The sequence below is a fragment of the Hylobates moloch genome, unplaced genomic scaffold (genome assembly GCF_009828535.3).
Source record: "Hylobates moloch isolate HMO894 unplaced genomic scaffold, HMol_V3 SCAFFOLD_4, whole genome shotgun sequence".
NCBI classification, from domain to species: domain Eukaryota; kingdom Metazoa; phylum Chordata; class Mammalia; order Primates; family Hylobatidae; genus Hylobates; species Hylobates moloch.
The window spans coordinates 77,935,839-77,960,580 of NW_026652279.1; the positions used below are offsets into that span (position 1 = coordinate 77,935,839).

The window sequence follows — 24,742 nt, forward strand, 5'->3', positions numbered from 1 at the left end:
TATAATACATAAAATATGTATTGTATATGATATAATACATAAAATATATAATCAAAAATATTTTTATCTATAATACATTAAAATATATATTTTTATGTATAGAATATACATTTTAACTCATTGGCCACAATTAATGCCACACAACTATCCCTGAATAAATCAGAGTTGCAGAATGGATACAAAAATGTACAGTGGTTAATCACTTGGACTCGGGAACAAATAAATATGACCCTGAATCCTAGTTTCATAGCTATGTGGTTTTGTGCAAAATATTTAGTTTCATTGAATCTTGGTTTCCTTTTCTGTAAAAGATAAATAATTAAAAATGCAGCAACAGCAACAACAACATTAGTCACTAACATTTTATTCATTTTATTAGAGCATGCTTTACCATCAGCAATATTTTAATGTATCTGTTTGCATTCCTGCATTTAATATTGTCAATTACCCAACATATCAGATAGTATTGTTACCCTGATTTCACAGAGCAGGAAACTAAGGCAAAAAGAAGCTAAGACACAGAGCTGAGCTTGTATGGACTTGAGCTAAGTAGTCCTATTGCAGAAAATAGACTGCTGCTATGATTTGGGTTGGAAAGTCCATTGTTGCTTTGCTCACATCTGGCACCTGGTGCTGTCAGCTCCTGTGCCTGCGTTCTTCTCCACACGGCCTCTCACCCTGCCCTGGTATATAACACATTCCTTTTGTGGCAGTCTCTGGGCAGATTTCCACTGGAGCAAAGGCAGATGCTGCAAGGTCTCTCTTTTTTCTTTTAACTTTTATTTTAGAATGAGGGTACATGTGCAGGTTTGTTATATAGATAAGTTGTGTGTCATGGGGGTTTATTATACAGATTATTTTATTACACAGCTAGTAAGCATAGTACCCAATAGGTAGTTTTAAATCCTCATCCTTCTCCCACCCTCCAACCTCAGTTGGGTCACAGTGTTAACTGTTCCCTTCTTTGTGTCCATATGTTCTCAGTGTAAAGCTCTCACTTATGTATTTCATTTTCTATTTCTGCGTGACTTTTCTAAGGACGATAGCTTCCAGATCCGTCCATGTTGTTGCAAAGGACATTCTCTATTTCTTTTTTATGGCTGCATAGTATTCCATGGTGTATATGTACCACATTTTGTTTATCCAGCCTACCAATGATGGACATTTAGGTTGATTCCATTTCTTTGCTCTTGTGAATAGTGCTGTGATTAATAGAAGCACTCATGTGTCTTTATGGTAGAACAATTTGTATTCTTTTGGATCTATACTCAGTCATGAGATTTCTGGGTCAAATGGTAACTGTTTTAAGTTCTTTGAGGAATTGTCCACTGCTTTCCACAGTGGCTGAACTTATTTACATTCTCATCACTAAGCATTCCCTTTTCTCTGCAAGCTCACCAGCATCTGTTATTTTTTAATTTTTAATGGGTTCTTTTAAGATCCAACCTCAAAAGTCAGGTGCATTGCTTTCACTGCATTCTGTTGGTCAAAACAAATAATAAAGCTAACTCAGATTCAAGTAGTGTTGAAAGAGACTCTACCTCTTCATGGGAGAATCACCAAAGTCACACATAGGCCGGGCGCGGTGGCTCACGCTTGTAATCCCAGCACTTTGGGAGGACGAGGCGGGCGGATCACGAGGTCAGGAGATCGAGACCACGGTGAAACTCCGTCTCTACTAAAAATACAAAAAAAAAAAAATTAGCCGGGCGTGGTGGCGGGCGCCTGTAGTCCCAGCTACTCGGAGAGGCTGAGGCAGGACAATGGCGTGAACCCGGGAGGTGGAGCTTGCAGTGAGCCGAGATTGCGCCACTGCACTCCAGCCTGGGCAACAGAGCGAGACTCCGTCTCAAAAAAAAAAAAAAAAAAAAAACAAAGTCACACATAAATGGACATTTGGGATGACAGGAACTATTGCAGTCATCTTTGCAAACACTACCTTAAACCTTTCACTTTCACGGGGATATGTTATCCTGATCAATGGCCACACTCACGTCCTAGAAAATAACGTTGATGAAATTCAGATAGCACAAAAGCCACATTTATTAATGAAACACTAAATTTGATATGGAAGACTATGTATTCATTGGTAAGAAATGTATTGGAGGAAGGTTTTACTAACATGGATTCAAGATTCTCTAGTTCACTCTCATTTAACCAGAAAATTAAATTGAATAAAGCATTCTTTTTTCACAAATACTGGTTATTTAATATTCCTCTGTACATAAATGTTTTAATTTTTCCTGTCCATGATAAAATTAGGTATCTGACTTTTACTGTTCTAAAAATGCAGAATCTCATGAATTCTGAAACACCTGTTCAGATAGGAATATAATGATACTCATAGACTGGATTAAATCAAATTATATGTCAGACAAAGTAGCACTTTCTAGCATCACAGTTATTTCTATTTAAGTTCTAGCAAAAGACTTCATTTTCTGTTAATGCCATCAGGTTTTCCAATAGCTTATTAGAGAGCCAGAAGTAAATTTCATAGATGAGAAATAAAATTCCTAGAGACACCGTATATCATATGTATACCTTATGCACATATTTTTACCTGATGAAATGATGTTAAGGTCAGATTCCAAATGCTTCAAACAGTTAGTTTTCCTTAAAATTACTCTATTTAATAAAAATCCAAATCAGTAATATTCAAACCCAAAGGCTAGATATACTTTGCTTATGGCTTATGGTTTATGACTAGGGTTTGTTAATGAGACTCCTATGTATCAAATCTCTGCAGTCTCCTTTTCAAATTACTTTTTCAGGGAAGTGGCAGGATGAACATCAGTTCCTGTCATCAGAGGGCCCAAACCCTCTCATAGCATCTTTCTGTAGTAAATTAGACTTAGAATTCAAAATAAGGCTTTTTCACATTAAGGAGAATTCTGCATGCAGGAGGAAAAGGGAGCGATCCTGACAGTGGTTTTCACCAGTTACAAGCTGAGCTATCACCACCCTTTAGTTTCTCAACATGTCAAATGTGTAGCTTTTCTTTTACACAGACACAACCCACGGCTCTGCTTAAAAAACTGACTCATCACTTTCTGGAGGCTGGACTATGTCATACTCAAGGGAGGGACACCTGTGATACTCCAGCGGGAGTGACTCCAGTGTATAAGAGGGGCTAATTAAATACATGACCAAGGGATCATCTTCTTTGTCTAATTAAGCATTAAGCACCTATCAGTTTGCTGATACTGCACTGTTCTTTCCATTTATCATAGTGGCTGGTTTCTCCCTCTCTCTCAAACTTGCTCAAAACTTGTACCATTTTCCCATTGCTCTTAGACTCAACTCCATACCCCTCAAATCACTGTCCTGCAATATGTAAAACTAACCTATCTTTCACTACGGACTTCTCTACAAATGCTGTCTGATCCAGCCGCACATGGCCATCTGGACACAGCCTTGCAAATGCACGTGTAGGTCTTTTTCCTGATCTTTTCACTCCTGGACTGAAGATCCTAAAACTAGTCATCATTCATCCTTGGCAAATGGGGACTTTGAGTTCCACTTGAATCAGAACTTCTCACACACCTCTGATCTAATACATCCCCCAAGCCCTCTTAGAATTCAGTATTTATTTAATTTTTTAGAATCTGATTTATTTGTATTTTATTTATCTTTGTAAGTTTTCTTGCTATCTGGTCAGCATGATCATGAATTTGTGGGCATGGTTATATCTAATATCTGTTTAGCACTCAACACAGTGTTCCAATTCATCTATCCGTCTATGTATGTATCTATCTTTCTCGTGTATGGTTACTAAAAGAATTTTGTCCCTGCTAGTAGCCTGTTTTACACCTTAGTGCCCAATTTAAATAAACAGTGTTAATGTTATTTGCATAAAACAGTTTGCTTTATTTTTGCTTGTTAATTTATTCATCCAATTAAATAATTATTAGACTATATATAAATAGCTGTTATAATGAATGGTGGAAAGAGTGGGAGGAAATCATGGCTAAAGATTTTTTCATTGATCATGGCATTAGGGACACAATAAATTCATTTTTACAAAATTATTTTCAGGCCACATATATCCTTATACATCAAATCTGCTGAATCCAATTTGGGAGATAGAAAAGTAATTGCAATTGAGATTTAAGTTCTTGTTCATCTCTAATGTGCTATAATACTATTGATTACACTAATATGATACCAAAATAACAATCAATGGAAGACTTCTAAGGAGTGGGAAATTCTGTTTCATAAGCCATAAAAAGAAATGCAGCAGTGCCAGTGCAGGTACCAGAGATAAATATAGAGCTTCTTGGAGAAAGTAAAAACAGTAAAAGCACAAGAAAACACATTTCATAGTGTTTATTCCACCATGCTGATGTTCATTCTAGGTGAATATCATATCAGAGAATCACTTGTATATTGCTTGAGGGTCTACAATGTGTCCAGTGCTGTGCTAGGGGCTTCATAGGGTTATATACCCTATGAAGAGGCCATTTTATGTGAGATAGTGATGGCATTTTTGCAATAATCTGGTCATAATACATTCTAAAACCAGAACCATAACTTAAACATGCATAACCGCCTGGCTGGAGTAGAAAATCAGGAAGTATTAGGAACTATGAGACCTGGGAGCTAAATGTCTCACTTAAAAACACACAGAAATGCTTCTCTAATCCAACAAAACAAATCTATAGGATTGATTAGAATGCAATTATGCAAATTGGTGTCCCCCATAATAATACATTTTGACTTGACCTTACTGATGTAAAAGAGATTCGACAGTGATGTTGATTAAAGTTATAATTGCAGTCATGGCCTCCAGCTGATGCGGAAATTATAACCATGGTTTTGGAAGTAGTTGGGATGAAAAGAGAATAAGCAGTTACTTGTGATCCAGACTATAGCAGTTATCTATGGCTGTGTAATAAATTACCCCCAAATTCAGCAGCTTAAAACAACAAATAACTATTATCTCGTATCGTTTCAGAGGATCAGGAATCTAGAAGTAGCTTAGCTGAGAGGTTCTGGCTCAGGGTCTTTCATTAAAGTTATGGTCAAGCTGTAAGCCAGGTCTGTAGTCATCTTAGTCCATCAACTCACTGATATGATTGTTAGCAAACCTCAGTTCCCTGCTGGTTAGTGGACTAACCCTCACTTTCTTGCCATGCAAGCCTCTACACAGGCTGCAACGGATTTCTCACAATGTGGTGGCTGGCTTCCCCAGGGTGAATGATCAAAAAGACAGAGAATGAGAGCAGAAAGAAAATCCCAATGTCTTTTACAATCTAGACTTAGAATCACACCATCATTTCCACCCCCTTCTCAATAGAATCTCAGTCCACAATCAAGAGGATGGAAATTAAGATCCACTTCTTGAAGGAGGGAGTATCAACATATTTGTGGAAATATTTTAAAACCATCATGCGAGTTCTGCTAATTTTTTTATCTAGGTATTTAATGTTGGAAAAGTATTTTATCCTCTCAAACGTCAGAGTTTGTTTGTTATTGTTACTGTTTTAACTGAGAAAGTATGAATGATCAGCCTAACTTCACAAAAGTGATTTCAGGATTAATAGAGGTAATGTTTGTGTAAGCCACTTGCAGAGTGCCGTAGGGATAAATGTATCCTTTTAACATCTGTAGCTATGCTCAGAATATTATATTCCAGACAAGTACATTATTCTACAAAATGTGGTATGGAGATGCCTCACATCAAGTAGTAACAACCAGTGGTACACATGGATGAGTATTACTGTCTATAAATAATAGCTATGGTTGCATATTTTCCAACCAAAGCAACACCAAGTTTATCAATTTTACCCCTTTCTTGTCTTGTCTTGTCTTTTTTCTTTTCTTTCTTTCGGTTTTTTGTTTGTTTGTTTGTTTGTTTGTTTTTAACGAGTTTCACTCTCTCACCCAGGCTGGAGTGCAGTGGCATGATCATGGCTCACTGCACCGTGACCTCCTGGAGCTCAAACAATCGTCCCACATCAGCCTCCCTAGAGGCGTGTGCCCTCACACCTGGCTAATTTTTTTTTCTTTTTTGTATTTTTTTGTAGAGATGGGGTTTTACTATGTTGCCCAGGCTGGTTTTGAACTTCTAGTCTCAATCTATCCTCCTGCCTCAGCCTCAAAGTGCCAGAATTACAGGCATGAGACATAGAACCCTGCCCAATTTTACCTCTTTCATATCTATACTTCTTTGTATCTCTACTACAACTCTAAACCATTTACCATCTCTTGCCTGGACTGCTGCAATAGTCCTTAACTAGTTTTCTAGTTAACAACTCTTACCTCTGTAAATGCATTCACCATTTTGTAGCTATTGTGGTTCTATTTAATTCAAATATTCCTTACATGAGAATGTAGACAAATAGGCTGATTCTTACGAGATTTGAAGTGTTATTTTTTTCTGTTGGTATGTATTTGTTTTCTTTCTTACCCAACACTCAGCATTTCTTCTCTATCTAGTCTGAAGTGATAGTGACATTTTTTAGTTATTTACCAATGACAGGAACATTAAGTTATTTTCATCCTTGATCTCCAAATTTGCTTAAATATTTCTACCTCGAGATAAATGTTTATCCCAGAAACCTAGCTGCAACCTTGAAACTCCTTTTTACTCACTTTCTATGTGTAATTCACCAACCAACATCAAAGCTTCTGCCTCCAGAAAATGTTTCTAATCTATTCATTTTCCATTTCTTTTTCTTTATTTCTATCATTGCTAGTATACATTTTTCACCTAAATAATCAGATGGTCTTCTAACTGGTCTTCCTGCTTCCACTTTGACACTTTCTAACTTACTCTCTCTATTGAAAGAAGAGTAACCTTTTAATGCAAAAATCTACTGCTTCTTAAAACCACAGAATGAAGTTCAGAACTCTTAACATACCTTCCAGGGCCTGAATTGAAAAGGTCTCTACCCATATTTCTAGCTATACTTTCATCCTAATATGTGACAAGCTCTTTTATGCCTGAGGAATTTTTGTATAAGCTTCCTGTCTGACTACACCCATTTTCTGCTTGTCCCGCTTTTGCCGCACATGTACTTATTTATTCTTCCTTTCTCTGCTTACGCATCACTTTCTCAAAGAACCTTTAAATTAAGTCCTGTGGTTATAATCTCTGGAAATCTTCTCTTTAACTTTATTGCAGATGCAATTTAAAAGTATGTGTTTAAAAGTAAGATGTTATTATATAGTGTCCATTCCTACTCACTAGAATATCAGCTCTATGAAGGCAGGGACTTCATCTATTGTTTCACTGCAATTCCTTGCAGTTGTTCTACAAAATATGGTATAAAGATGCGCATGTTAGGTGCTCAGAAAATATTTGTTGAATGAATGAATGGCAGAAGGCTTTCGACTACTCACATTAACTTCCATGAGTCAGGATGTATTTATATGGTTAGTGACATGATGGTACTGATCAGTTTCACTTAGGAAGAATGAGATTGCTCAACTCCATGGGCTCAGACCAGAGTGAGTTTGCACAGCCAAGTGGGACAACTACTTGGAACAAGAAGGAAGAGAGAGTGCAGACATGCAGTTTGCCTGCTTAATGTTTTAAGTTGAAATAGCTTTGGACATGTGCAATTTAGGATGTGACTGCCAAATAACTGGCTTTGAACCAATTCATAATTTTAGATCAGACTACACCCATCTGCTGATAATCTTCAGTACTTTATGTTAAAAAAGTTGCAGATTTGAAAGCTAGTCTTAGAATGTATTTCTAGATCCAGCTTCCCATATGTATAATGGTTCTCTCTTTATGATCTCTCAATACTTATGACCTAAAATTAATACTGAATATAAGCTTTGAGCTTTTACTAGTGTAGCATGGATTATAGCAGACTAAAGTGTTGCTTTTATTTGATGATTATGATTGTCTCAAACTAAAAAGGAATAAATGTAATGAGGTTTCTTTATCTATAACATCTTCTAATAGTAATTAACAAGGAAAACAAAGGACAACATATAAATAAATATTATACCCAGAGGATGGACGAAGTTATCCTAGTTGTTTTTTAAAGAGTCATATTTTAATGTTAAAATGTATCAACTCAAATTAATATCTGTAACAGTAAAATGTACCATCAGTTCAACAAACTTTTGACCATTTTCTTTCATATACAGCAATCATAACTGAATTTAGGAATATAAAGAAAATATAATAAAGCGAAGCCCACAATGAGCTGTATACCCAATGTTGAAGACACACACACACATACACACACAGAGAAAAAGAGAAAGAGAAAGAGAGGGGAGAGAGAGAGACTCAATATAATGTGTGAAGTTCTCTACTTCCAGGTGAATAAGTCCTAAGAAAAATTAATGATAACTCCTGGGGAACTCTGAGAAGATAAACCTCTCTTCAGCTATTATACATTATTAGGAGTATATAAAGTAGAAATGGGAAAAAGGTATTTCGAGGAGAAAGTAAATAAAAAGGTCTGACAGACTGGAAGTTCATGCTTTTTTGGAAAATGGAAAGTTTCTTGGTATGATTAGGTTTTATTGCTCCTAGAAGGAATGAAGAAAAATAAAAAGCCTTCCCTGATGCCCTTGGGTAGTCAGATATTTTCTCCTCTGTGATTTCATAAAAACAGTATATGGGTTTTCATTGAATTTATCCTGGCAGATAAAAAATTCTTTATACATGTCTCTCCCACTAAGCTCACTTTATGGATCTTTGCCATAAATAAAATTTCAGATATAAGCATTTAAAGCATATTTTTAATCAAAAATTCGGCAAAAAATAAGTTGGAAACAGATTCAGAATGGTCTGCCTTTTATGCCTAGTTGAGAAGTTTGAAATTATGTTCTTTTTTCCTTAAAAATTAGGAGATTTCTCATAATAATTGCAATTTCTAGCTTCTCCTTGAAATCGAAACATCTAGCAATCCTGAATCTGTAACCCATATGGTAACATTCAACTGAAGTCTACTGGCAGCTGCCACCATTCACAGAGTGTTCTCCACACCTGACCACAATCTCCTCCTATCCCTCTTGCCTTATACCCAGCCTATTTCACTCAGTTATGTTACCTATTTGGCTCTTGAGCTTACTCTTTTCACAGAACTTTCTCTGCACCTGACCACAATCTCCTCCTATCCCTCTTGCCTTATACCCAGCCTGTTTCACTCATTTATGTTACCTATTTGGCTCTTGAGCTTACTCTTTTCACAGAACTTTCTCTGCACCTGGCCACAATCTCCATCCTATCCCTCTCGCCTTGTACCCAGCCTGTTTCACTCATTTATTCTACCTGTTTGGCTCTTGACCCTACTTTATTTTCACTCTGCTGCAGAACAGGGAGCTAACAGTAAACAGCACGTTATCAGTTACATGTTTTTTAAATATATTTTGGAAGCCATGTGAGCTCTTTAAGTGTAGAAATAGCTCAGGTTGTAGAATATTATGTGTTTAGTAATATCTGTAAATAACTTTATGGGCTTGTTAAAAGAAATATGTATATATTATTGTTCTATAATGTTCTTGGAAGCATAACAATATTTTATTAAAAAGTTAATAAATTTGGTCCCAAACAGAAAGTAAACTAATGTTGTTCTGGTATAGTTCCAATATAATCAATACAATATTTCCATTTGCCCATGGGAAGTACACTTCATTGTAAAGCAGATAATTCTGATTTGCTAAAAAAAAAAAAGAAAAGAAAAAAAAATCAGCTCATGAGGCAATAAAATCATTCTCCAGAAAACAGGAGAGATGGAATATACCAACATGTATTTACAAGGCAACCAGTGTTTATGATGCATTGCAGATGATCCTTGAATGTTAATGTACATTACATTTTGCCTGCTTCATGAATTTGGAATATTTTTGGCATACTGTCTTTATACAGTATTCTCTGAATACAGAAATCCCACAGTACAAGCTAAGTAAGAAAGATGATTGTTTACCACCCCCTTTTCTAGAGGCATTTTTATCATGTCTTAGCAGCAGATATTTATACATCTAATCCTTTCTCCAAGATGTTACAGCTCTGTGAACAAGTGGGATTTTTTTCCTTCCTTAACAACCACCTCTGTTTGAAATGAAGTGAGGTGTGTTTGCAGTGCCAAAATTAAATACTCAATTTTGTCAAGTACTATAATCTGTGCACAGAATGGATAGATGGGAAAATGCTGAAATCACAGCTTTTCCTTATTATCATGTTACGTGAAATGTTGACAAACCTATGGAAGAAGTGGGAGATGGCAGGAGCAGGTTAGGAACTAGTAGCTGCAGAAAGACCAGAGAAAACTGTCAGCTTCTCTCTCCTGGCATTTGTGCTTATATATAAAGGAAGGTATTACACCTCTTCTAATTTTCTTAACGTGGCCTGCATAATTCAAATAGAAGCCTTGATGAGAATATACCTGCTTTTTAAAAATTTACGGGAAAAACAGCATCTTTGCATTAATGCTGAATAAAATGACAGGATTGGCTCCAGGTTTCTATTCCCAGTAAGAGCCTTCAGGTTCGTCTGTGACAGAACTCTCGACAGAGGTTATTTTTACCTGGCATGGCTGTGCTGTTACTGATGCTGCTGCTCTCGATGGCTGAGATAGCTTCTCCTGTGGGTGTCTCGGACAGAACGAAAGCTGGGTCAAGGTGGAAAGGTGAAAAGAATCGTGAGTAACCAAGGTTTTTAATTCTTGGTGCATTTCTGTTTTTTCTTCATTATATTTAGGAATGCATCAGGGTCTGCGTAGCTTTGCAGTTCTTAGCATTTCCAAGACGTTGCTTTAGAACTTAAAAATAATTTTGCACATTAAATGTGAATGCAAAGTAAATGGGCTCCATATTCTGTAAGCTCCACACATCTGCAATATTGTTGTAGATGTTATTGCAAGAGTTTTGTTTGGCTTTTTCTAGTTAACTCTTACAATTCCTGGGACTTGTAAAGACTTTGAGCAGATAGATCCGAAGGCCGTGTGTGTAATTTAACATGAAGTTCAAATATGTTGCTAAAATTTGTTGATATTCAAATGCTAGCTATGTAATAAAATTCCTTGCATCTTAGCACTTTGTTCTGAGGGTAACAAGAAAATAAAATTAGAAATAGCAAATATTACAGAGACTCTGATTAGAATAACTTAAAAGTTGGTACTTTACAATTGGTGGTTGATAAATATATTACTGTCTAGAGCCACTAACTTGTTTATTCACTCTGTATGGAAATGCAATACCTCCACAATTTGATCATTAAATATGTCTGTGTATTTAAGAAATATCGAAAACCACTATTTTAGTCTTTAGGACTGAATATGTCTCGTGTTACAGGATAGGATTATGAATTTGATGTTTGCCTGCCTCTGAACTAACTGGCAAGAATAGTCAATGTCTTTTCTACAGTTTATCACCCTATAGGTCATCACAGGTGGAAGTGTGTGTGTGTGCGTGTGCACATGTGTAAAGCTTAGAACTTTAAAAGTAGAACTTTAGAAGTCCTATATCTGTCTATATTTATCTTCAAAAAGATACATAGAAATGGACCTAGGAATCAGTTTAGAGAGAGGAAATGCTCCTTTTAAAATGTTGCTGAATGTTCAGAAAAGGCATGCCAATAAACTTATTTTACTGGAAATTCCTCCAGTAAAAGAAGAAGATTCAAAGTAACCTTGAAGCTAATTGCTAATCTTACGACTTTTGTTTTAGTCATACTTTGGCCTGTTTAGTGTTCTGCTTTACTGATTTGAGTGGAAGTTGGAAAGCTGTGGTGGAGAGATCAATGGGGACTGCAAGCAGCACAGGCTGGAACAATCAGAGGTTTCACTTGCTCTGCTGCCAACCGAATTTCCCAGTACCAAACTATTACTGGACCTGTATCCCTCTTTTGCTTCTCTTTCTTCTTTCCTTTCTTTCCCTTCTTTCCCTTTCCTTTCTTTCTTTCTCTTTCTTTCTTTTTCTTTCTTTCTTTCCCTTCCCTTCTTTCCCTTCCCTTCCCTTCCTTCCCTCCCTCTCTCCCTCCCTCCCTCCCTCCTTCCTTCCTTCCTTCCTTCCTTCCTTCCTTCCTTCCTTCCTTCCTTTCTTTCTTCTTCCTCTTTCTCCTTTAATCTCTTGTTTTCTCCTTCTTATGATTCAGAAAAGGCATGTCTATAGGTCTGACACTTACACTATTCTGAGATAATAAATGATTGGTCTTACTGACCGTATTTTCCCTGGACATACAGGTTGCCTCAATGCTTTGTTTTTTTTTTTTCATTTGTTTTGTTTTTGTTTTTATTTTTACCATGAAGTCCAAACCTTTGTCCCCCTTGGAGAGTACTGAAGAAGGAATTCATTACCCTCCAAAGTCCAATATTGATTAGATTTATCCCACACATTGTGCTTGAATCTAATCACTATAGTACGTACAATTTATTACAACTTTTTGCGTGTTTTGCCTGAAAGTCTATATTTTATGTTCATTACATGAAAATACATCCCATTATTGCAAGGATGGACATAACCACTTCCATTTAAAGATGAAGAAACTGATATGCTAAACAGTTAAATGACTTGGTCAGAAACATTCACTCAGTTAATAATTTACAGACACAGTTCTATAATCAAAGTTTTTAGACTTCTAATTCAGTGTTCTTTCTATTGCACAAAACTTCCTCAGAGAACTATCCTGCTGTGGGAAATCCCATACCTCAGTTTCTCAGTAAGCTTAGGGGCCATATTTTTAAAAGTCTCAAAATGAATATATATATATGTGCAAATAATGCTTGGAAAAAAATTGAAGGTTGAGGTGAGATGGTAAGAATGCAGCAATTGTGATAAACCAGTTGTTCTTAATGTAGAAATTCAATTTTATAGTTTTAAATGAATTGACTTTCTAAGAGGTGACTGAGCTATAAGATATCCTATATTATGATTTCTGTGGTGATCTCCAATGCCAAAAAGCAACAAAATAGGGAGCTGCATGGGAACTTAGACTCATGGGTTTCAAACTTTTCCTATTCAAATAAATCTTTGGGAAACACAAAATTGAGTCATGGGCGCAGACCTTTGCAATGAAGAGTTTCAGTGAGAAAAGCTGAGACAATTTACTGAGACATTCTCAACTAAGGTAATTTTGCTTGAGACACAGATAAATGGATTCCCAAAAATGAGGAAGTTATGATGGACAGCTCATATTCAACTTATCAGATATTCTTTTGGGGGAATTTGTGAAATATATTTACAGAGATCTTCAATTTCCTAATGAATGGAGAGTTGTAGAATATAATTAAAATAGCAGTAATAAAAGCCAAAGTAAAAATCTCAATCAAATTTTAATTTCCAAAGAATATCAAGTTACAGCTTTTGGTATAGACCTGAATGCCTATGGGAATGTATATATTTTTTTGCCTATATCAAAGACTTTATAAATCTTTTTTTTGGTCATATTCTATTCATGGACTTCTGAATGCATAAAAATATTTCATTGGTCATTAAAGACAAACTTCCACTTCAAAATAGATTGCATTTATGTTCTTGAGACACTTTAATGTCTTCAAATATTTTATTTTCTTACATGTTTTCTGTAACTAGAGCTTACCAATTTATTCTCATGTTTATTCAACTTTTTGCATCTATTTATAATTTTTCCTGTTTCTTAAAATCATGAATTCACGAAGGAGACTTTTTGTATCATTTTCAACATAACCTAGAATGCCTGATGCATCACAGAAACTCAATGTGTATTTTCTTGAATAAATGGACACTTCAAAATACCAATCAAATATGAGAAGTTGGTATATCATTTAAGTAAGTTATTTTGGAATATATAAAAGGTATTGAATATGGTTTTGCTCTTGGAAAAACATTTATGTACAAAGATATCCATTGAAATATTTGTTATTGAAAAAAGAAAGTCTATAAAATATAGAAAAATAAGTAAGTATAGTAGATCCTTTAAAACTTAATTATTTTCTATCATTACAAGCAAGGTTCAAAAAACAGTGGCATAGAAAACAGCTTAAAATATCACATCTGGTGGGAAAAGAGAGGCTGTACAGATTTATGTGTAGTATGATTCAAAGACAAGAACTGATAAAGACCTTCTCAAGAGCTGCACACCATATCACTCTCAATTTTCTAATCCTGTTCTTACAGCATTTACTAGTGTCTAACTTTATATCATATATTTATTTATATGTTTATTTCTGCACCAATAAAATATAAACTCCAAGAAGGCAAGAAATGTGTCTATTTTGTTATTGTTTCTTTCCCCAGCTCTAGTAAAAATTCTTAAAAAATACATTTATTCAATGAATATTCATTAAATAATATATAAAGAGAAATTCAATTAAAAGGATAGGCACCAAATAAAGAAAACTTTTCCTTCAGTGTTGAGATTATATGTAATCTCTGCTTATTTTTGCGTTCTTTTTTGGGCTTCTCCCAATTTTTTATTTTTATTTTTGTTTATTTATTTATTTTTTTGAGACAGAGTTTCACTCTTGTTGCCCAGACTGGAGTGCAATGCATGATCTCAGCTCACCACAACCTCAGCCTCCCGGGTTCAAGTGAATCTCCTGCCTCTCAGCCTCCTGAGTAGCTGGGATTACAGGCATGTACCACCACTCCCAGCTAACCCAATTTTTTTAATAAACAATTTTTTAAGGTAGACATTTAATTGAATTAAAAAACTGGACCATAGACATAGGATTGAACCTTTAGATTTATTTAATTTTGTTAAGAAAAAATAAGTGTCTAGTTTATAGAACCCACGATCATATGGCAAGGAAAGTAAGACTTAGAAGAGACCATTGTTTACAGAAGTACAGTAATTTCACTATACATCAAATTATGTTATTTCATTTTGGTTTGTAAAATGTGCTTATTTTTATCATCCTCAATTTTTGAAGTATATAATAATATGTAATAATTTAGCAATAAATCAGAGATTGTAACCAATACCTATTTCATTACTTTATAAAATATTTATGAATAAGAAATCATGAATACTTCTATCTTTTCTAAACAAACACATTTAGAAACTAAGAAAAAAACCCCAGTACAAAGAAGAATCTACTAAGAAAAGGGCTCATACCCACTAAAATAACACCTGTTAAATAAGAGTTTAAGCAGGGAAGAACATAGAAAGAAAATTATTGTCTAAATTAAATAAGGTAAGCAATAATGACTTAAAGATAATTTTACTAAGAAAGCAGTATCTATTCTTCGGGTTTATACAAATGGAACTATACACAAGAAATGTCATAAATTTGTATCATGTATTCTTTTTGCAACGTTTATAGAGGCAGCATTGCATTATACACAGGATTATATTATCGGAAAATAAAGTTTCTGGTATTCTTTCACAAGACAAGGCCCCAAGACTGTGAGTTTATGTACATCATCCATTTATTGCTACCTCTGAATGGCTATTACAATGTCTTCTATTCTGCAAAGTCAAGTTTTAAGATATGTGTTGATGGCTGGGAGCGGTGGCTCAGGCCTGTAATCCCAGCACTTTGGGAGGCCACGGTGAGTGGATTACCTGAGGTCAGGAGTTCGAGACCAGTCTGACTAACATGGTGAAACCCCATCTCTATTAAAAATACAAAAAAAAAAAAAAAATAGCAAGGCATGGTAGCTGGTGCCTGTAATCCCTGCTACTCAGAAGGCTGAGGCAGAAGAATCGCTTGAACCCAAGAGGCGGAGGTTGCGGTGAGCCAAGATTGTGCCACTGTACTCTAGCCTGGGCAACAGAGCCAGACTCTGCCTCAAAAAAGAAAAAGAAAGAAAAAGGAAAAGAAAATGTGTTGGTAATTCCATGTTTCTACTTCCCTATCAGATTGGAAGACTAAATTCTTTAAAACTATGTGGAAAGGAAAAAAAAAAGAGTTACATATAAAGAAAAAAGAATTGGCTCACATTAACAAAACTCTAATTTAATCAGGAAATTTCCAGGACCTGTATGTAAATGCTCCAAAAGTGAAGTGTATTCTTGCCCTTGAGCTTGCAAACCTGAATACCTTTCCAGGAATAACTTTCAGTGGCTGAAACACCTTATGTTTAGGCTGTTCCATTCATTTATGCAGCCACTACCAACACCCCCAAACACACACACACACACACACACACACACACACACACACCCACACACACAGTGCATATCTTCCCTATAGGTTTGACAAAACTTCTAGCTTTTGGGGGAAATAAATCCCTCCATAAATATGCCAGGATGCATTTTTTGTTGCTGTTTTGATGTATTATTATTATTATTATTATCTTTTTTTGAGACAGAATCTCTCTCTGTCACCCAGGCTGGAGTGCAGTGGTACCACCCAGCTCACTAGCATTGACCTCCAGGCTCAAGAGATCTCACCTCAGCCTCCTGGATAGCTGAGACTATGGGACTGCAGACATGTACCACCATGCCTGGCTAATTTTTTTTTTTTTGAGATTTTTTTTTTTTCGAGATTGGGTACACTATGTTCCCAGGCTTGTTTTATTTTTTTAGCATCACATCTCAACATTCTCAAATGAACCCTCTGTGCTTATCTCCAACTGTCTCCTCCTTTTCTGCTCTCACTGGCCAAAGGTCAAGTGTTTCTTGCAGAAATCTTTGAAATATAAGAATTATTCAGGAAAGTTTCTTCAGAGATGCCCTGAAATACTTTGAAATAAATTTGTAAAGAAAAAAATAACTACCATTGCTATTTTTCCAATTTTGTGTTTCATTTTGCCGTTTTATTAGCAATATCATACACTACACAATTCCCCAAGAATTTAATACTGCAAAACAGTTTTTTCCTCTTCTTTGAAAGTACTAGTTTAGAAAATCTAGGAGCCATTTATTGGCTTATACATTTTTTATTGAAAACAATTTGTTGCATCCTTTATTCTTTGTCTTTTCCTCCCTTTCCCAAACTACCATATTTTATGTATTTTTTAGAAATCTCTTTTGCAAAGAAACATTACATCCACTAAGTTAAAATAGTTTCTGAGTTTGATTCACAATATAAAGTTACAAAAGAATTTGTCTTTATTGTTTCTCATCCTTTTTTTATCCATTGAGAAAATATTCTTGCAATGCTGATCAGATAATTGGGTCAATACCAAAAATCAATAGATTCATGATGAAGTAAAATAAAAAAGTAAAGAATTACCTCCAGGCAAAGATTAGTAACCAAGATACACTAAAACACAGGCTGAAGCTCACAGTGTAATACAGACAACTGGGGAACATGACAAGTTGACAGGATTTGTCAGTGAGCAGCCACAGAGATGACTGGGCCCTATCAGAGAAAGCATAGTGTGCTTCCTTGCAGATAAAAGAGCAGAACTGCATGTCATAACATACAATTGTCACTGACCTCTTTGTAGAGCAAACATTTATTTTGCAATCATCTGAGCACCAGTGGCAGTCAGAAGGGTAGAGATCTCAGTCATTGCGTTAGAAAAGTTCATAGAACCAGAGAGGACGATCTCCATATCATTACACTTTAAAACTGCATAGTACATCAGAGTGAAACTCTGGAAAGTGTTCTATATTTCCTTTTATGAAGAATGCTATAGTGTTGCATGCCCATCATCATTTGTGACGTAATATTTGGGGAATAAATAATGTTTATAATATTAATATTTGTAAATTATCTACTTGAAAATTTTTTTAAAAAACAATTTCAATGGGGCAGTGAGTTCAATTCAAGGCAAGAAAGAATAGCTAGTATATATATTAAAAACATTATTTTTTAATGCAAGGAGGGTCCAGAGAAACTTTGTAATAGTTATTGCAAGAAAATAACTTAAAAAATGAATTTGATTACACATATCTATTTGTTTTCTCCATTTCTGTAAAATAAGATACATTCCAGCTGAAGCCTTTTAATATTTACTAAATATTTTTCAAATTCCAGTAATTTAATTATAATCTAGTTTTTTAATGGTCGTGGTAAGTATATGCTTTATAGACAATAAAATTATTATAGACAAAATAATTATTATTATTAACACTGTCCTTTGCACTAAAGCAACACAGGCTTATTCATCCTATGTCTCTTTCCATTTGGCTAATGCTTGATTGTTCAGAAAACCAGGTTTAACTGATGGCAGAACATGAGTGGCCTTCAGTATATGGCACCAAATCATCTTATCTACTCTTAACACATAAAAGCAACTTTGTTTTCTTGCATTTCTTCACATTGCTATGCTTCTTGTCTCAGGGTGAATACAATTGCCAGATGACAGATAAGAACTTTAGAGTTAGTCAAGTTTCTAAGACAAGATTGAAATTTGGAGCTTACCCATTTTGTACTGCACTGGTTCTCTAATATGCAATTTTGGTGGATATAGTTGTATTAACATATACACCCATATGTACAAAGGACAGGAGGCATAGATGATTTTTACCCATAACTGTCCCACAAACAACTTAAAGCTGCAGCAGATGAAGGAAAAGTAAATGCCTTGATCATATACATTCCAGTGTAACTTTGTTGATCATATACATTCCAGTGCAACTTTGTTGCCTCAAGTCCCTTAGCTTCAAATCTGGGAACCAGGAGAAAGTGTTCAGCTGTTCCATAGATGCTTAAGAAAACAGCTGAACTCAGCTGTCATACACATGAATAGAAAAGCAATTTTTCAGGTAATCCGTTCTCAATCATTCCATATTGAAAGGTTAAAACTCTACAGAAGCATGATTTCAAAACCGTGAAAAGCAACAGCAACTTTGATTTTATTTTTATAAGAGTGATAGCAATTAAATGTGTACAGATATTATGAGCCTCTGAGTAAACTAATAGGATGAACATAACTCAACTGAAATAAATCCAGCATTCATCCCAGGTTCTGCCATAGAGAAATGGCTCCAAATGATACCATCACGATGGTTTCAACCATCTCCTGTATCATTATTTCCAATGTAACTTTTTGATTCTAACGAATTTTTCATACTGAAAAAATGGAGTCTATATCATGTTTTTTTCATTTTGTTTTGTTTGGTTTTCTCACGATAGTCATGTAATCCAACAAATTTGACTATGTAGTTTATTTCTGGAAAATCATTATTTTCCAATTGACTTTGATTTTAAAATTAGAGATTTGAACTCATAAAAATTTATCCCCCAAAATAGGGTAAAACTACACCTAAGAATACAATGGCTTTGAAAAAGAAACGATGTCAAATTTTACTGTTCTTTAGTCCTTCTTAGGAACTACCTATTATTTGCCATTTGAAATTGTTCCTATGTTACAGAACTGTTAAAAATTTATGTGTTAGAACTCAGTTAGTTTTGGACAGCATAATGATGTAGAACAGTGTGTCTGAGGAAATATGGTGATGAATATATCACTGCTATAACTTGTCCAAAATCCCTGCCCAAGTAGCCACTTTTTTTTTCCTTGCATCTGTTTAACACTTTCTCCATTAAGATTTTACACTCTATGTCGGTTTGCTGTTGTTTAATTAATACAAGAAAGTGCTGAGCAGACTTCACAGTAGTGTAGTCTTGGTTCATCTCTCGATTTTATCATAAAGAAAAGAATCCATACAGTTACTAGCATTTAAATATCTAGCCTTGTTACAGCATTTTTTCTTGCCTGAGAAAAACAGAAACAGAGGGTGGGAGGTTTTTGTGATATAAAACTGTATATTTGAGAAGTGGATTAAGAGAGAATGAGTGGATAATTTGAAGACACTTTGGCAGCCCGTTATCCTGAATCACTTAATTAAGCAGTTTACCATACAATAGCAATGTAGCTACTCTGTGATAAACTGAAAAAAGTTTGTGGGGAAGAAGACGATGAGTTCCACTAGAAATCTCCACCAGAAATTTCACCATTCACTACTAAAGAAATTTCTTTTTTTTTATTATTATACTTTAGGTTTTAGGGTACATGTGCACAATGTGCAGGTTTGTTACGTATGTATCCATGTGCCATGTTGATTTCCTGCACCCATTAACTCGTCATTTAGCATTAGGTATATCTCCTAATGCTGTGCCTCCCCCCTCCCCCAACCCCACAACAGTCCCTGGAGTGTGATGTTCCCTGTCCTGTGTCCATGAGTCCTCATTGTTCAATTCCCACCTACGAGTGAGAACATGCAGTGTTTGGTTTTTTGTCCTTGCAATAGTTTACTGAGAATGATGTTTTCCAGTTTCATTCGTGTCCCTACAAAGGACATGAACTCATCATTTTTTATGGCTGCATAGTATTCTATGGTGTATATGTGCCACATTTTCTTAATCCAGTCTATTGTTGTTGGACATTTGGGTTGGTTCCAACTCTTTGCTATTGTGAATAGTGCTGCAATAAACATACGTGTGCATGTGTCTTTATAGAAGCATGATTTATAGTCCTTTGGGTATATACCCAGTAATGGGATGGCTGGGTCAAATGGTATTTCTAGTTCTAGATCCCTGAGGAATCGCCACACTGACTTCCACAATGGTTGAACTAGTTTACAGTCCCACCAACTGTAAAAGTGTTCCTATTTCTCCACATCCTCTCCAGCACCTGTTGTTTCCTGATTTTTTAATGATGGCCATTCTAACTGGTGTGAGATGGTATCTCACTGTGGTTTTGATTTGCATTTCTCTGATGGCCAGTGATGATGAGCATTTGTTCATGTATTTTTGGCTGCAAAAATGTCTTCTTTTGAGAAGTGTCTGTTCATGTCCTTTGCCCACTTTTTGATGGGGTTTTTTTTTCTTGTAAATTTGTTTGAGTTCATTGTAGATTCTGGATATTAGCCCTTTGTCAGATGAGTAGGTTGCAAACATTTTCTCCCATTCTGTAGGTTGCCTGTTCACTCTGATGGTAGTTTCTTTTGCTGTACAGAAGCTCTTTAGTTTAATTAGATCCCATTTGTCAATTCTGGCTTTTGTTGCCATTGCTTTTGGTGTTTTAGACATGAAGTCCTTGCCCACGCCTATGTCCTGAATGGTATTGCCTAGGTTTTCTTGTAGGATTTTAATGGTTTTAGGTCTAACATTTAAGTCTTTAATCCATCTTGAATTAATTTTTGTATAAGGTGTAAGGAAGGGATCCAGTTTCAGCTTTCTACATATGGCTAGCCAGTTTTCCCAGCACCATTTATTAAATAGGGAATCCTTTCCCCATTTCTTGTTTTTGTCAGGTTTGTCAAAGATCAGATAGTTGTAGATATGCAGCATCATTTCTGAGGGCTCTGTTCTATTCCATTGATCTATGTCTCTGTTGTGGTACCAGTACCACGCTGTTTTGGTTACTGTAGCCTTGTAGTATAGTTTGAAGTCAGGTAGCGTGATGCCTCCAGCTTTGTTCTTTTGGCTTAGGATTGACTTGGCGATGTCAGCTCTTTTTTGATTCCATATGAACTTTAAAGTAGTTTTTTCCAATTCTGTGAAGAAAGTCATTGGTAGCTTGATGGGGATGGCATTGAATCTATAAATTACCTTGGGCAGTATGGCCATTTTCACGATATTGATTCTTCCAACCCATGAGCATGGAATGTTCTTCCATTTGTTTGTATCCTCTTTTATTTCATTGAGAAGTGGTTTGTAGTTCTCCTTGAAGAGGTCCTTCACATCCCTTGTAAGTTGGATTCCTAGGTATTTTATTCTCTTTGAAGCAACTGTGAATGGGAGTTCACTCATGATTTGGCTCTCTGTTTGTCTGTTATTGGTGTACAAGAATGCTTGTGATTTTTGTACATTGATTTTGTATCCTGAGACTTTGCTGAAGTTGCTAATCAGCTTAAGGAGATTTTGGGCTGAGACAATGGGGTTTTCTAGATATACAATCATGTCATCTGCAAACATGGACAATTTGACTTCCTCTTTTCCTAATTGAATACCCTTTATTTCCTTCTCCTGCCTGATTGCTCTGGCCAGAACTTCCAGCACTGTGTTGAATAGGAGTGGTGAGAGAGAGCACTCCTGTCTTGTGCCAGTTTTCAGAGGGAATGCTTCCAGTTTTTGCCCATTCAGTATGATATTGGCTGTGGGTTTGTCGTAGATAGCTCTTATTATTTTGAGATACGTCCCATCAATACCTAATTTATTGAGAGTTTTTAGCATGAAGGGTTGTTGAATTTTGTCAAAGGCCTTTTCTGCATCTATTGAGATAATTATGTGGTTTTTGTCTTTGGTTACTAAAGAAATTTCTTATTCTATAAATAAAGCCTTTATAAAAATAATCACCAAAATTATTTCTATGTGAAAAGTAATGGGTCAAGCTAACCCCAAATTTAATTGTGGAGAAAACAATAAAACGTTTCCAATATGTTTCAAAAGCATTCTGTCATATGAAGACTATAAGAGTAGGTACCCTGGAGGCAGAAATACTGAGATCCAAACCCAAGTCTTCCATGCATATGTTGTGAGAACTGGCATGATCTCTCTGGGTCTCTTTTTATCTGTTAAATGGAGATAGCAATATGTTCTCTCACACAAGTTGTAAAGATTTACTGCAGTGTCCATAAAGAGTGAGCACATGTGTTCAAATACTGGTGACTTTGTTTGGGGTACTTACTATTATTGGTGCTGTAATTATTAAGTTTTGCTCCCCCTCAAATGCCTCTTTATTTATTGCATATACTTACCTGCATTATTTACTAACAGGAAAATAGCTGTTTCTTGAAAGCTTATTGCTTTGTTGGTACAGAATCCACCTCACAGTATGCAATGGGGAAATGTAACTTAAACATAGCAATGAAAGAATGATGATATGTATCTATTATTGTCTGTAATAATAAGTATCTTTTACCAACAGGCAGGTTGGAAAAAGATTAGGGAATATATTTTCAATGGAATCAGAAATTATCTCCAAATAGAAAAAATCTAATTCAAATCGAGTCACAAATCTATTATTTGTGTTTGTTTTTTCCAATTCTCACATAAATCATATGATACCATGATAAGTGCAGAGAAAATTACTTTGTATTTTGAGATTTACATTCTCAAAGCTTAAAAAAACACACTCAACAGTAGCTTATATATCAAGTAATCGAAAAAATAAAAAAGAATCAAAATGCATTTAACAAATTTAAATTAGTAAGCAGTTACCAATGTTACATAAGCACACACAATACTGTATATATGACCACGAAGTATTGTTTCTCTCTGAAAAGTAACTTGAAAGAGCACTTAAACATCTCATAAATACCAGGATAAAATTTTGAAGAAACCTAGAGAAATTTCAGTGCTGTCTTTGCCAAGAGTTCATTTTATTTTTATGGTTATATAATATATTTTTATTTTAAGTGTTAGAAATTTTTGAAGATTCTTTGGTTTTTATTGGCAGAGTACCTGTATTTATAATCCTTCTCCTTTTTCTGACATTCATGATTAAGAAGCATAGTTAGTACACTGATCGCCAATTTATGATTGTTCTGCATTTGCATTTACAAATTTGTGTTTACAAATACATATTGGATGTTCAGGAGTATTTAAAATCACTTAAACTCTTTCAAAAACTTAATTAAAATGCTTCCAACTTAAGAAGCCCTATCCCTTCCTCTTCATCATCTAAAATCATGTATGTGACATTAGCCATTCCCAAAGGACTTAATTTTCCCTCCTTTATTATTAAATATTCTTCACGAGAGAAAAAGCAGACCCAATTCACTTTTATAATGTCTACCCTCAGAATACTTTGAGTGGTTCAATCAGCAAAATGTAGAGGACTGAATACCAATTCTTACATATTTTGGCCTTTAAATTTTAGCTAACTGTAGCAACTTCATATTAAAACCCAAATTAGCCATACATCTTAGATACTGGTCCTTAATAAATAAATAATGAATTACCTAATGAATGACTGGACAGATATGCCAAAAACAGCTTGGGGAAACTAGAGCTAATTTTTTTAAAAAATCAGTAATTCTTAGGAATAATTTACCTACTCTGGTTTACTGAATTAAAGGATAATAATTTCCAGATGGCCAACTTTTAACTAATAACCCAATTTGGATTTTCTTTATCTCAAATTTAAATATGGGTATACATATAGATATCAATATATAGATATATATTGATATTGCCTTGGCTTTTATATATGCTTTGCAAAGTCAATAAATATTCAGTAATTAGTAATTTTTGATAGTGCTGTTTCCTTTCCTTACATCAAATGAATTTCTAAAGTTGAAATTGTTTATTTGAGATGAATGAGCCCAAAAATCCTAGAGAAATATGAGGGTATCTTAGAATTGTTTTTACCAAATTATTGACATATTTAATAAAACCCATCCATTTACACATGTATACATCAATTAGCCAATTAATCAAAATTCCAATACTGATTTTTAAAAAGAACAAATAGAGCCTTTATATCTCCTCCTAATATAATCTACTTATGAATTTAGAGCATGTATTATTTAGAATGGACATTTTCCTCAATATGGAAGTCTTGCTGTATAAATGACATATCACATTCTAATACACAGACTTCAAACCATCATCCTTGACAGCTAACTTATTATCAATATGCAAAGAGAAAAATTAAAAATTACTCTTGTTGGCCGGGCATGGTGGCTCACGCTTGTAATCCCAGCACTTTGGGAGGCCGAGGCGGGCGAATCACGAGGTCAGGAGATCGAGACCACGGTGAAACCCCGTCTCTACTAAAAATACAAAAAATTAGCCAGGCGTGGTGGCGGCGCCTGTAGTCCCAGCTACTCGGGAGGCTGAGGCAGGAGAATGGCGTGAACCTGGGAGGCGGAGCTTGCAGTGAGCCGAGATCGCGCCACTGCACTCCAGCCTGGGCGACAGAGCGAGACTCCATCTCAAAAAAAAAAAAAAAATTACTCTTGTTATGAAAATTTGCATTTAGGTTTTTAAAGTGAAGCTCTCAAAGTGGA

The 24,742-nt window shown here is 35.2% G+C and overlaps 1 protein-coding gene and 1 long non-coding RNA gene across 2 annotated transcripts in view; one reads left to right on the forward strand and one right to left on the reverse strand.

Annotated features, from left to right (window-relative positions):
• LOC131383267 (uncharacterized) overlaps nt 1–10,801 on the reverse strand; it is a 28,872-nt gene extending 18,071 nt beyond the window's left edge. Inside the window, exon 1 of the long non-coding RNA XR_009213162.1 lies at nt 10,494–10,801. This is a non-coding gene — a long non-coding RNA (uncharacterized LOC131383267). The remainder of the gene's footprint in view (nt 1–10,493) is intronic.
• ROBO1 (roundabout guidance receptor 1) overlaps nt 1–24,742 on the forward strand; it is a 1,210,998-nt gene that overhangs the window by 370,192 nt on the left and 816,064 nt on the right. The gene's annotated exons all lie outside the window — the stretch shown is intronic.